The 12,284-nt window shown below is 45.0% G+C and overlaps 1 protein-coding gene across 3 annotated transcripts in view; it reads left to right on the top strand.

The window, feature by feature from the left end:
• The first annotated feature begins 3,178 nt into the window (after positions 1-3,178).
• The window catches only part of Sipa1l3 (signal induced proliferation associated 1 like 3), a 236,228-nt gene continuing 227,122 nt past the window's right edge, over positions 3,179-12,284 (top strand). For 2 of the 3 annotated variants that reach the window (XM_077105705.1, XM_077105703.1), the window contains exon 1: positions 3,179-3,312. The gene's annotated coding sequence lies outside the window, so the exon portion shown is untranslated. Of the gene's footprint in view, positions 3,354-12,284 lie in introns of all 3 variants that reach the window. The other variant, XM_077105704.1, reaches the window with a different exon arrangement.

Here is a 12,284-nt window from a genome sequence, read left to right as displayed (position 1 = left end):
CTCCACAATTTGAGGTAGGGCCATGCTTGGTTTATACAGCCTTGCAGGTAATGTCTCACAGGGTGCAAAGTCCAGCTGGCACCAGAATGACCCAATCACAGAAGCACACTTGGCCTACTCTGTTCTTAAATGACATTATTGATAAGGAGCCCAAGTTTGTCCCCAGGGCTTTCAAGCAATTTCATAGTTAGGGTTGGGGCTGCAATTAACTTAACCTTATGGAAGGAAACAATTTTCCAGGCTGACAAATACATTAACAGGGTTTGCTAGTTTCTTTTGGGTAGAAGAGTTACCCAGTATCTTTGGGAGTAATGATAGCTAAATTATGGAATCATAATTTAGCTATCATTACTGTAAAGTGGTAACCAGGCATGTTACACATTGTTTAAATTCTTAGGATGATTCCATAATTTAGCTATTATCCCCTCTCCCTTTAATACTTTTTTTTTGGTGGGTTGGGGTACTCGGGATTGAACCTGGGGCACTCTACTACTGAGCTACATCCCCCTTTTTTGTATTTTATTTAGAGACAGAGTCTCACTGAGTTGCTTAGTGCCTCGCTAAATTGCTGAGGCTAGGGGCTGGGGTTGTGGTTCTGTGGTTAGAGTGCTTGCCTAGTGAGGCACTGGGTTCAGTCCCCAGAACCACATAAAAAAATGTAAAATAAAGGTACTGTGTTCATCTACAACTAAATATATTTTAAAAAAATAAATAAATTGCTGAGGCTGGCTTTGAACGCACAATCTTCCTGCTTCAGCCTCCCAAGTGGTGCGTTTACAGGCCTGCACCACTGTGCCTGGCTCTTTTAATACATTTTTAAGAGGTAATGGTAAAAATTAAAAACATCCCAAGGGCACTATAAGGAACAGAAAATCACCTTGTCCTGTTTCCTCTTCACAGAGGTGACCCTGGTTGTTTTTCCTGTATCTATCTTTCTCTGTTGGTACTAGATATTGAATCCAGGGGTGCTTAACCATCGAAACACATCCCTAGCCCTTTTTTATATTTTATTTAAAGAGAACATTTCTCTGAGTTGCTTAGGGCCTTTCTAAATTGCTGAGGCTGGCTTTGGACTTGATCCTCCTGCTTCAGCCTCCCAAGCTGCTGGGATTACAGGCATGCACCACCTAATCCAGCTTTCCTGTGTCTTTCTAAAGGTGTTCTGTACATACATAAGCATATGTGTGAAAATGATTCTTTTTTTTTATATGATAGTATACTATGTGCAAGGTTCTACACATTTTCCCTCATAAGTAGGGATTAACTCATTCATACATATAGCTTTACCTCATTTTTCAAAAGTTGTCAGCAGGAGGGCATTCTACTGTGTGGCTGAATTATTTATTTATCCGATTGTCTATTAATGCACATAAGGCCATTCTATTTCCTTTCAACATATTTAAATATATTTCCATTCTGTGTAACTTGGAATAATATTTTGGATATATTTGGGCTAAATAAGTTATTCAAATTGTTACTTGTTTTATGCAGAATTTAACATTGCACATGTAACTTGCATTACCTTTCTGTGAAATAGTACTGCTTGTCCTTGTCACTGTCTGGTGGTGGCCTATATCCCTACTGAACTGAGGCTCTCTGAAGGAAGGAACTTAATCTGTCAGGCCTCTCAGAGGTGCAGAAGAGCTCTGGAGACGGGAGCTGTACCTGACAATGGAGTAGATGGTTAATAAATTTTTATCTAATGAATGGGCAATGAATGACCCTCTGCCCACTCCCAGGAAGAAATACATGCTTCCCAGCTCCAACTCGGATGGAGCATCTTCAGCAGGCTGAGGTAGGAAGGGTACTGATGGGCTTCTTGACCACAGTCATGAATTCCAGTCAATTTCCTCAGTAACCCAGATAGAGGAGTGGAAATATTAAAATAAAGAAAGAAAAGGAAAGGAAAGAAAGAAAAAAAGAAAGAGCGGGCACGGTGGCGCACACCTGTAGTCCCAGCGGCTCAGGAGGCTGAGACAGGAGGATCGCGAGTTCAAAGCCGGCCTCAGCAACCGCGGGGCGCTAAGCAACTCAGTGAGACCCTGTCTCTAAGTAAAATACAAAAGAGGGCTGGGAATGTCGGTCAGTGGTTCAATCCCCAGTATCAAGAAAAAAAAAATCGAATGTTTGATTTTGTGGGCACGTAGTCTAATTTGGGACAAAATTTCCCAGGCTGTGAATACTCAACACCTTCCAAGGGTAATTTAGTTACCAATGAATGAATGGAGAATAAAGCCTGGGCAAGTCCTCTAGGTCGTGGGCCTGAGGCTCTCATCGGTGGAGAGTTCTGCAGCCGCCAAGGCTGGGGAGAGACCACAGACCCAAGGCCCCCAGCACTCCGGCGTCTGGGCCCTCCGCGGGGGCGGGAGGGTAGGCGTGACCGCCTCTTTACCGCAGGGGCCGCGCCAGTTACCTCCGGCGGGATTCCCTACAAGGGATGGGTACGACGTGTGTAGCAGCACCCAGGAGCTCCTCAGGGTTCACTAGGAGACCTAGGGGGAGCGTCTGAGAATCTACCTTGCTGGGAGAGAAGTCGGTCAATAAAACGGTCAGCCCCGCAACCCCTCGCCCAGCAGACTGAAAGAGGTGAGGGGCGTGAGTGCGCGTGCGCTCTGGCGCGCTCCCGGAGCGCGAGCGCGCGAACGCGCTCGGAGGGGTTAAAAAACAACAAAAATCGTCCCGCGTTAATTTAGGCCGGAGTCGGCCGGTGAGCGCGCGTGCGCGAATCGCCGCTCTCGCCCACCGGCCCTCTCCGAGGGGGGTCTAGCGCACGGCTAGGCTTCCTAGGCGCTTCTGGAAGCTCGCGCCCTCGGGGTAAGTGACTCACGCCTTGCGGAAAGAAGGGTAGAGGGTTAGCCGAGTGAAGGGAGGAGGCTGACGGCTCTGGGGGAAAGGAGAAACAGCTCTGGCAGGGCAACGAGCGCGTCTCTAGGGCTGGCGTCGGCACGAGACGCAACACACACACACACACACACACACACACACACACACACACACACGCCCCTCGGGGCTGCGGAAGTTCTCTGGAGACCGGAGCCACACGGAGGCTATCAGTGGACTACGTTTCCCAAAAGGTGGCGCGGTGGCGCGCCTACTGCTCCCGGCAGCCCCCGCGCGCCAAGCCAGCTCTTTTTCAGCTCGCTGCCTCTTAGTGAGAAACTACAGTTCCCAGGAGACCTTGCGCGAGGCGGCTTGGAAGTGGGCAGCCTGGAAGTCACTCGGGCCACTGGAGCTGGCGGCGTCTCCAGCGAGCGGCGCGGAGCCGGACGCCGCGGTCCAGGGCCCCGCGGGGCGGGCAGCCGGGACGCCCAGGTGTGTGGCTTCAGGTGCAGGAGCGGCCTTGCGCAAGGCTGGTGAGGAATTGGAGAATGCTTGGACCCCGGGGGGTCAGTGCGGGCGGGCGACAGGGCGACCGGCTGGGTATGGGCACCGGCTGGGGTGGGGGGGCGGTTCCGGGATTCACGCCTTCCCGACCCGACGGGACTCGGGCCCGGCATGGCTCAACTTTCGAGACGTGCAACCAACCCGGCGCTGTGGTGGAGAAGCTTGGAGTCGGGGAGCTGTGGGTGCACGTCCCGGCTCCGCCACTCGGGAGCTGTGGTCCGGGGAAAACGCGCCGAACCTCAGTTTTCCCTTCGATAAAACGGGGAAGGAGACTGTCTTTTGCTGGGGATTCTGATGGGATGCTGAGATCTGGCGAATAAAGCATTTGCTTCACAGAATGTACTTATTATGTGTTTGCGTTGTTGGCTTCTGGAGAGATGAGGCGAAGATGGTATTGATTGCTTAGGGTGACGGTTAGTTGAGCGTGTTCATGTGAGGAGCCGAGTCCATAGTTAGCACTCAATGCAGGTAGTTGCGGTTATTAGATTATTTTGTGAAGCACTTTGGTTTGTGAAGCAGAGAGACTCAGATTCAGATTTAGCCCAGTGACCTTGGACAACTGACTTCACTTCTCAGTGCCTCGGTTTCTCTGTCTATAAAATGGAGAGTTAAATAGCATCCACTTCATAAAGTTGCTTTGAAAATGTATTGAACATACCACCTTTGAAATGCTGAGCGCTGCAGCTGGTGTGTAGTACTGAGCGGATGGTATCATTTATTCAACGTTTTCCTAGTGGCCCATAGACCCTCTGAGAGTGGGGCTCTGGCTGTAGTCTTGGTTTTCCCAGCGGGTCAGACGTAACACTGGTCCAGTTAATTTCCCCTCCTGTGATCTCAGGTTCTTCGTTTATAAAAATGGACAATAACCATATCACCCTCAGAAGGTTGTAAGGATTTGCTGAGATTGTATTCCCAGTTTGAACCATCCCTCACTAAGTAGCAGCCCTTGTGTATTATAATTGTTCTACTTCAATATTCTCCATCTGGCCCAGAGATGCCTAACTGTGGGCTGTGACATGACAGCCCTGAGCTCCCCCTTTCTTTTTCTCCCAGCCTCAGTGTCCCATCTGTGAAATGGTAGTCATAGGACTTTTGTGCCAGGATTGTTCTGTTTTCCAGAAGATAATCATCTTTGATGTTTAGCTCAGGGCCCAGCACATATTAAGTGCTTAACAAATGTATCATTTTTCTTTTTTCCATAGTAGGCCCTTTCCTCTTCTGTTTGAACCTAGAGAGTGGAAATGAGGTCAGTGTTTCTTTCCCTTTCCCCCAAAGAATACTCACCAAGAACTAAATAATGGAACATTCTGTAGTATAAAGGCCCAAGAAGAGATCATGGCGATATGTCATCATCAGTCCCCTGCATATAGTCTTACCCTCCAAGCCAGTATTTTCACTCCAGTGCCTTGTTATTTTTTGGTGTTGGGATGGAACCCAGGACTTTGTACATGCTAAGCATGCTATCGCTGAGCTATGCCTTCAGCCCCAGTGCTTTAATTATTGTCCCCGAGTGGCCAGCTCTTGACTGTGTCTCAAAGCCACCCTAATCCCGTGAACTCCAGCTGTGGAACCTGTGCTTCCTTGATGTCCATGATGACTATACTTGGGCACCGTAAACTCAACATGACCAACCTGAACTCCTCTTCTTCTCAGATCCAGTAGTCAGTAGTATCTCAGCAAATGGGCCAACCTTGACCCACTTGCCCAAGCCAAAAATTCTGGAGTTGTTCTCCTTCCCCAGCCTTCCCACATCCAATTCATTGGCAAGAAGTATGGAGTTGCCATGTCAGAGAAACACTATTTCATTGGCTTCCTCCTTGGTCTCCCATATGATGGGCACTAGAAGTTCCTCCAGTCCCTGGAGGTGGCCTTTTCTGGTAGGGTTGAGTTATTTAAGTCACCAAAGGTTAACGTAGGTAAACACAGATATTCATAAGGGTCAGAGAAGACAATATGGACTTGGCTAGACTGCAGTGGCTCAGTGGCTGCTAATGTAGCAGGAAGGCCTGGCTTTCAGGGGTCCCATTTCTTGACTTTTAGCCTGGCAAAAATCAGCTGAGTTGTTATTTTCTTTCTGAAAATTTATACTCTTGTCAGATCAGAATTCCAGAAACTTGTCATGGTGATTTTTTTTTTTTTTTTTTTTTTGGTACTGGGGATTGAACTCAGGGGCATTTGACCACTGAGCCACATTCCCAGCCCTATTTTGTATTTTATTTAGCACCTCGCTTTTGCGGAGGCTGGCTTTGAACTCATAATCCTCCTGCCTGAGCCTCCCAAGCCACTGGGATTACAGGTGTGTGCCACTGTGCCTGGCTGTGATTTCTTTTGGTGATGGAAATGTGTGGTCTCAATCAAATTTGTGATGACCATCAAATTTATCTAAGTTTTTTTTGTGTGTGTGTGGAAAGAAGGCGGTGACTTTAAAAAATTTTTTGCTTGGTCTCCATTGTTAGTGACAACAGCATGTGGTTTTTTTTAGCAGTCTGTGTAGAATGGTTAAAGAATTAAATGTGAGTATGTTTTTCAGACATTGCAGTTGTTAGGTGTTAATCAAAAATGGACTTTAGAATGTGCAGTGATTGGTGCTTTTTTGCTATAAAGCACATTATACAGATGTATTTCAAACTTAGGTTTACTATTTTGTGAAATCTAAATTAAATGTACATATGTTTAAATGAAAGAATTCATGGACTGGGCTTGTGGCTCAGTGGTAGAATGCTCACCCAGCATGTATGAGGCACTGGGTTCCATTCTAAGCACCACATAAATGTAAAATAAAGATATTGTGTCCACCTAAAAGTTAAGAATAAATATTAAAAAGAGGAATTAACAGTTATTTCCTTTAAAGGATTTGTTTTTAGCTGTTAGAATGAGAGGATTGGACCATTTTGTGTATTGATATTTTCTTTAACACTGATGTGACTCCTGTTTTCTAGGATTGCTCTTTCTGGTCATGGCCTTAATTCAAGTATGTATATGAGATTGGTTGAATTTGGCTTTTTGGGGGGTGGGTATGTACCAGGAGTTGAACTCAGGGGCACTCGAGCACTAAGCCACATCCCCAGCTCTATTTTTTTTTTTTTTTTTTTTGTATTTTATTTAGAGACAGGGTCTCACTGTGTTGTTTAGCACCTGACTTTTGCTGAGGCTGGCTTTGAACTTGCGACCCTCCTACCTCAGCCTCCTGGGATTACAGGCATGCATCATTGCTCCTGGCTTGAATTTGGCTTTTAAAAAGCTATGCAAGAGGACTGGGGTTGTGGCTCAGTGGTAGAACACTTGTCTAGCATGTGTGAGGCACTGGGTTCAATCCTCAGCACCACATAAAAAAATAAATAAATAAAAATAGAGGTATTGTGTCCATCTACAACTAAAAAATTTAAAAAAAAAAAAAAGCTATACAAGGGGCTGGGGATGTGGCTCAAGCGGTAGAATGTTCACCTGTCATGCACAGGGCGCTGGGTTCGATCTTCAGCACCACATAAAATAAAATAAAGATGTTATGTCCACCGAAAACTGAAAAATAAATATTAAAAAAAGCTATACAAGAAATACATATCATTATGACAAGTCAAATGATAAGAGATAGAAAAATAATAAGTGCACCCTTCATTCCAAAATTCCCATCCATTCATTCAGATTGAGTATTAATTGTCTGTTGTCAGGTTTTAGAGATTCAGAATGAAAAAAAAAAATGGTTATGCACTCAAACTACCTGTATTTGTAACTTGAGTTTTTAAATTAATGATTGAGGCTATCCCTTCCAGTTGTTACATATAGGCCCCTCCTGAGCCTCTCAATATTGACGATTGAACCCAAGGGTACTTTATCACTGAGCTATATCCCTGGTCCTTTTTTATTTTGTTTTGACACAAGGTCTTCCTAAGTTGCCTAAGCTGTCCTTGAAATTGCTATCCTCCTATCTCAGCTTCCCAAGTAGCTGGGATTACAGATGTGGGCTTGACTTATTTGCTTATAGGGTGTACCTGTATTTTTTAAAAAAATTTTTTAGATTTCTTTTTTAGTTGCAGATGGACACAATACCTTTATTTTATTTTATTTTTATGAGGTGCTGAGGATCGAACCCAGGGCCTTATACATGTTAGGTGAGAGCTCTGCCTCTGAGCCACACCCAGCCTTGTGCCTATATCCTTCAGTATGGAAAGAACCATGTCTTACTGCACCATTCCCCTATTGGTAGACATTGAGGTTGTTCCTGAGATCTCTTATACCTTACCAAACATAAACCCAGTAAGGCTTAAATGGCTTAAACACAAGCTGTGTGGCATAGTGGCTAAAATGCAAACTCTGGGGCTATATAGCTTCCATTTATTCTGACTTTGCCCCTGTGCTAGTTGTAATACCTTGGGCAAGTCATTAGTCCTCTTGGGTCTTAGTCTCTTGATCTGAAAATGAGCATGATACTGGTACTTTCCCAATGGGGCAGTTGTTGAGAGAGGATTCAGTGAAATAATCTGTGCTTTTATGGTAGAGCCTGAAACCATTATTACATGTGATCTTTCAGTCCCTAAGTAACTCAAAGCCCTCTGGGGCAGGGCTTGCAGGAAGAGCCAGTTATTGGAAATGCCAGGTAGAAGTAAAAAAAAACAAACAAACAAACAAAAAAAAAACAGGAACCTATCTACTTTGAAGACATTGGGCATCTAGGATAAGAGATCTAACTGCTTTGGTATGAAGAGAGAAGTGGTCTGAAAAGGAAGGTAGGAGCCAGCAGGGTGGTCTGGTGGGGGTGAGGAGCAGAGGTATAGCATTAGTAGGAAACATCTCTCCTCATATTTATAAAAAGTGTGTAGTGGTTGAAAGGTGGCTTAGGTGACAGACAGATCTGGGTTCAAATCCCAGTACAGCTACTGTAAGGTGTGCATTGAACTTTTTCCCTTCATTGACAAAATATGTATGATATTAGTCTTTACCTCAGTGGTTTTTGGAGACTGGTGAAGTTCTGTAAGACTTTAACACACTGGACTCTCGTTAACTGTGTATCATTAGCTAGTATTCTTATTGAGTTGACAAATTTATTGAGCTCCTACCTTGTACCAGGTCCTATTCTAGGCACTGGGGATTCATCCGGGAACAGGACAGACAAGATCCATGCACTCATAGGATTTGCATTTTAGCTGGAGAGACACATAAAAAACAAGATAATTTCAGATATTTTTTAAAATTAAAAAAAGAAAAACTGACCCTGCCACTTTCAGATGGTTATAAGTATGATGGAGAAAATAATAGGGTAAAGACTAGAAAGTGGCCGATGGGCAGGAATAGTGGCAGAGAAGGGGTGATTACTGTAGCTCACGTGGTCAGAGAAGGCCTCCCAGGAAGTCATGTGAGCTGAGCTCTGAATGAGCAAGAGGCACTGACTATGCCAGGAGCTGGAAGAAGGCCCACCCCTGGGCCTTTACATGTGCTGTAAAGGTAAAAGTGCAATTGTGACAAAAATAATATCAGCATGATTGGAAAAGGGTACATTTCTGGTTTTCAAGTTTATCCTACTTTAATTTTTGTTAAATAGTAATAATGATAGCACTAACATTTACCAACTTTTACTCTGTGCTGGATGCCCTTCTAAGCATGTCACACATGTCCTTAGTTAATCCCAATAATTGTCCAATCATAAGTTAATTTTATTGAACTCATTTTACAAATGAGGAAATTGATTCCAGGCTCCTGTACTTCACACTCTTTCTTCCAAGGCCTTCTGTACTAGGCAGAGGCAAATCGAGGAAGTGGACAAAGCATTTCCTTCCAATATTGCTTGACGGGCAAAGCGCTGCAGGAGCAATCTGGGATGTTGTGGCATCACTTCTGCTGACAAGACATGATAGGGTGGGTTCCTGTTGGAATGGCTTGTTGGTTGCTTCAAAACCAAAGGCTCTTCAGCAGAGCTGACTGCTTGACCGTCACATCAGTATGAAATAAGGTGTATTTCATACTGAGGTGAGTGAGCAGGGCTGAGTGAGTGAGCAGGGCTTGTGTGTCATTTAGGTGAATTTTGCAAGGGGACTTAGGCTGCAGGGGACAAGGTGTTAAGCACCTAGCCAACCTTGTGGATTGTTAAAGTATCACACTACAACTCAGCAATTAAAATGATGCCTGGCTCTTCAGGGGTCCCAGGTTCCTTATCTAGCACCATGACCCATGTCCGTTTTGATTTGGTGTAGTCTCGGCTTTACAGATTGTTAAATACTTTGAATGAAGGGCAGCCCTGGTTAGATGCAAGGACAGTAGTGGGTGCTTTGAAGACCAGAAGTGTGGAGAGCATCATTCATCCATCCATCCATCCATGAAACGTTTCTTCTAATTAGCCTTTGTGCCAGGTGCCACGCTGGACACTGAGAGCATAAAGTTGAATAAAACACTGGTTCTTAAGGTCCACAGTAGTGCTGTCCATCAGAAATATAATGTGAAGGGCTGGGGTTATAGCTCAGTGGTAGAGCTATGCTTGCCTCACATGTGTGTGAGGCACTGGTTTTGATCCTCAGCATGGAATAAAAATAAATAGCTGGGTGTAGTGGCGCACCCCTGCATTCCCAGTGGCTCGTGAGGCTGAGACAGGAGGATCATGAGTTCAAAGCCAAACTCAACAAAGTTAGGTGCTAAGCAACTCAGTGAGATCCTGTCTCTAAATAAAATACAAGATAGGGTTGGGGATGCGGCTCAGTGGTCAAGTGCCCCTGAGTTCAATCCCTGGTACCAAATAAATAAATAGCGTCTATCTACAACTAAAAAAAAAAAAAAAGTGTGAAGAACTGGGGTATAGCTCAGTGGTAGAGCACTTGCGTAGCATGTGTGATGGCCTGGGTTTGATCCCCAACACTTTAAAAGAAAATGAGAATGTGAGCCACTGATGAGGACCACATTAATGTAATGTAGCACTTTCTAGTGGTCACATTTTAAAAAGTAAAAAGAAACAAATTCATTTTAATGATCCCCCACCCTCCTTGCAGGGGATAGAACCCAGGCTCAGGCATGCTAGGCAAGAGCTCTATCTGAGTTATACTCTCAACCCTAATGATATATCTTATTTAATCCAAAATAACATTACAATATATAATCAGTATAAAAATTGAGATATTTTATGTTTTTTTCTTCATATTAAGCCTTCAAATTATAATGGTTTTGTTTTGTTTGGGATGGGGTCTTAAAATTCCATCAAGCCCAGGACCTCCAACTCCTGGGTTCAAGTGATCCTCCTCTCTTGCCTCAGTCTTCCAAGTAGCTGGGACTATAGGTGTGCCACCGTGCCTGGCTTAAGATTTGTGTTTCACACTGTCAGCACATCTCAGTTTCCACCAGCCACATTTCAAGTGCTTGGGAGGTAGGTTCAGCTGATGGCTACTGCATAGTTCTGGTGTGTGAGACTCAAGAATATCAAGGGTGGTGGTTGATAGGTCAATGATGGTATCCCTGGGTTTTGGGCTTTTTGGTTTTTGTGCTGGGGATGGAATCCAGGGCCTAACACATGACCACTGAGCTACACCCCCAGCCCATCCCTGATTTCTCTTGGTGAAGAAGAGTAAATGAGAGATAGAAAGCATCTTTACCATTTGTAAGCAGCACGGTGGGCCTTATAGCTGCCATCCATCTCAGGTGCCTGTGTACCTGGAACTGTGCTTAGTGTTACAGGTATTACCTGTGTTCTCAGGTAGCAGGTACTATGGTTATTGCCAGTTTACAGATGAGGAAGTTGAAGTATGGACCAAGATGCTGCTCAGTCAAGGTTGAGTAGTGGTGGAGATAGAATTTGAGCTCAAGTCCAGGGGGTTGATTGATGCTGGGGATTCAACCCCAGGGCCTTGTGCATGCATAGTAAGCACAAGTTACACCCTCAGCCTCAGAGTCCATATTTTTAAAATCTCTTTGTAGATGCTGCATTAGACGGTGTTTGGGAGGGATGGGATCCAAGTTTTGAGTGAAGAAAGCCATAGGAAGGATGTTTTATATAAACCGGACTCCAGATTGTCAGCATTGATCCCTGAGTTTATGTTGGCGCTGAGGTGCTGGTTGAGACCTGAGTGATTACCAGAACTATTCCTTAAATTGAGTTCTAGATTTGCTGGAAATAGGGACTTTACCTCCTAGGAAAGAGGGGAGTTTGGGGAGGAGGGAGGAAACAGGAAGATGGGCAGGGAGAGAGGAAGGTAAGGAAGCACCATTTGGAAAGCTTATTTCTGATCTCCTTGGGGGCTGGATCCTCTCTCTCCATGAGTCTGCTGATTGCCTCTCATGGCTGGGTACCCTGTGGAAGCTGTAGCAGTTCCTCCACAGCTGAGCGTTGCTGTGAGTCTTGCCTTGCCCCAAGCCAGAGATGTCTCTGGGTGGGCAGCGGAAGGATGTCACTGTGGTTCCCTCTGCCAGCTCTGTGGGGGTCACTGTTACAAGCTTTTATGTACTCATGTGGTTCAAGTTCCCCATCTCAGGGGCAAGATGGATCTGGGCCTCTTACCCAAACAAAGATCTGGGGGTTGAGTTTGTTCTTGCCCCCAGGTGGTGATTCACCACACTCACCTCCTGCTGCTGGACAGCACCTGGCAAGTGCTCAGCAAGAAACTGCTGACTGCGCGAACCTTACCAGCCAGCTTTCACTGGGCTCCTTATGAACGAGGCACTGTTCTGGGGGCTTTTCATATAAGGATACCTTATTTAATCTATCCATCAGTTCCATGGAGTAGTGTTCCCATTTCTTTTTCTCCTCCAACATTTTTTTAAAATATTTTTTTAGTTGCAGATGGACATAATACCTTTTTTATTTTTTATTTTTATGTGGTACTGAGGATCAAATCCAGTGCCTCCAACGTGTGAGGTGAGTACTCTGCCACTGAGCTATAATCCCAGCTCTCCTACTTTTGTTGGTGTGTTATAGTTGTACATAATGA

The sequence above is a fragment of the Callospermophilus lateralis genome, chromosome 18 (assembly GCF_048772815.1).
Source record: "Callospermophilus lateralis isolate mCalLat2 chromosome 18, mCalLat2.hap1, whole genome shotgun sequence".
Taxonomy (NCBI): domain Eukaryota; kingdom Metazoa; phylum Chordata; class Mammalia; order Rodentia; family Sciuridae; genus Callospermophilus; species Callospermophilus lateralis.
The sequence above is the reverse complement of the archived record's forward strand: the minus strand, read 5'-3'. Positions and strand labels throughout refer to the sequence as shown.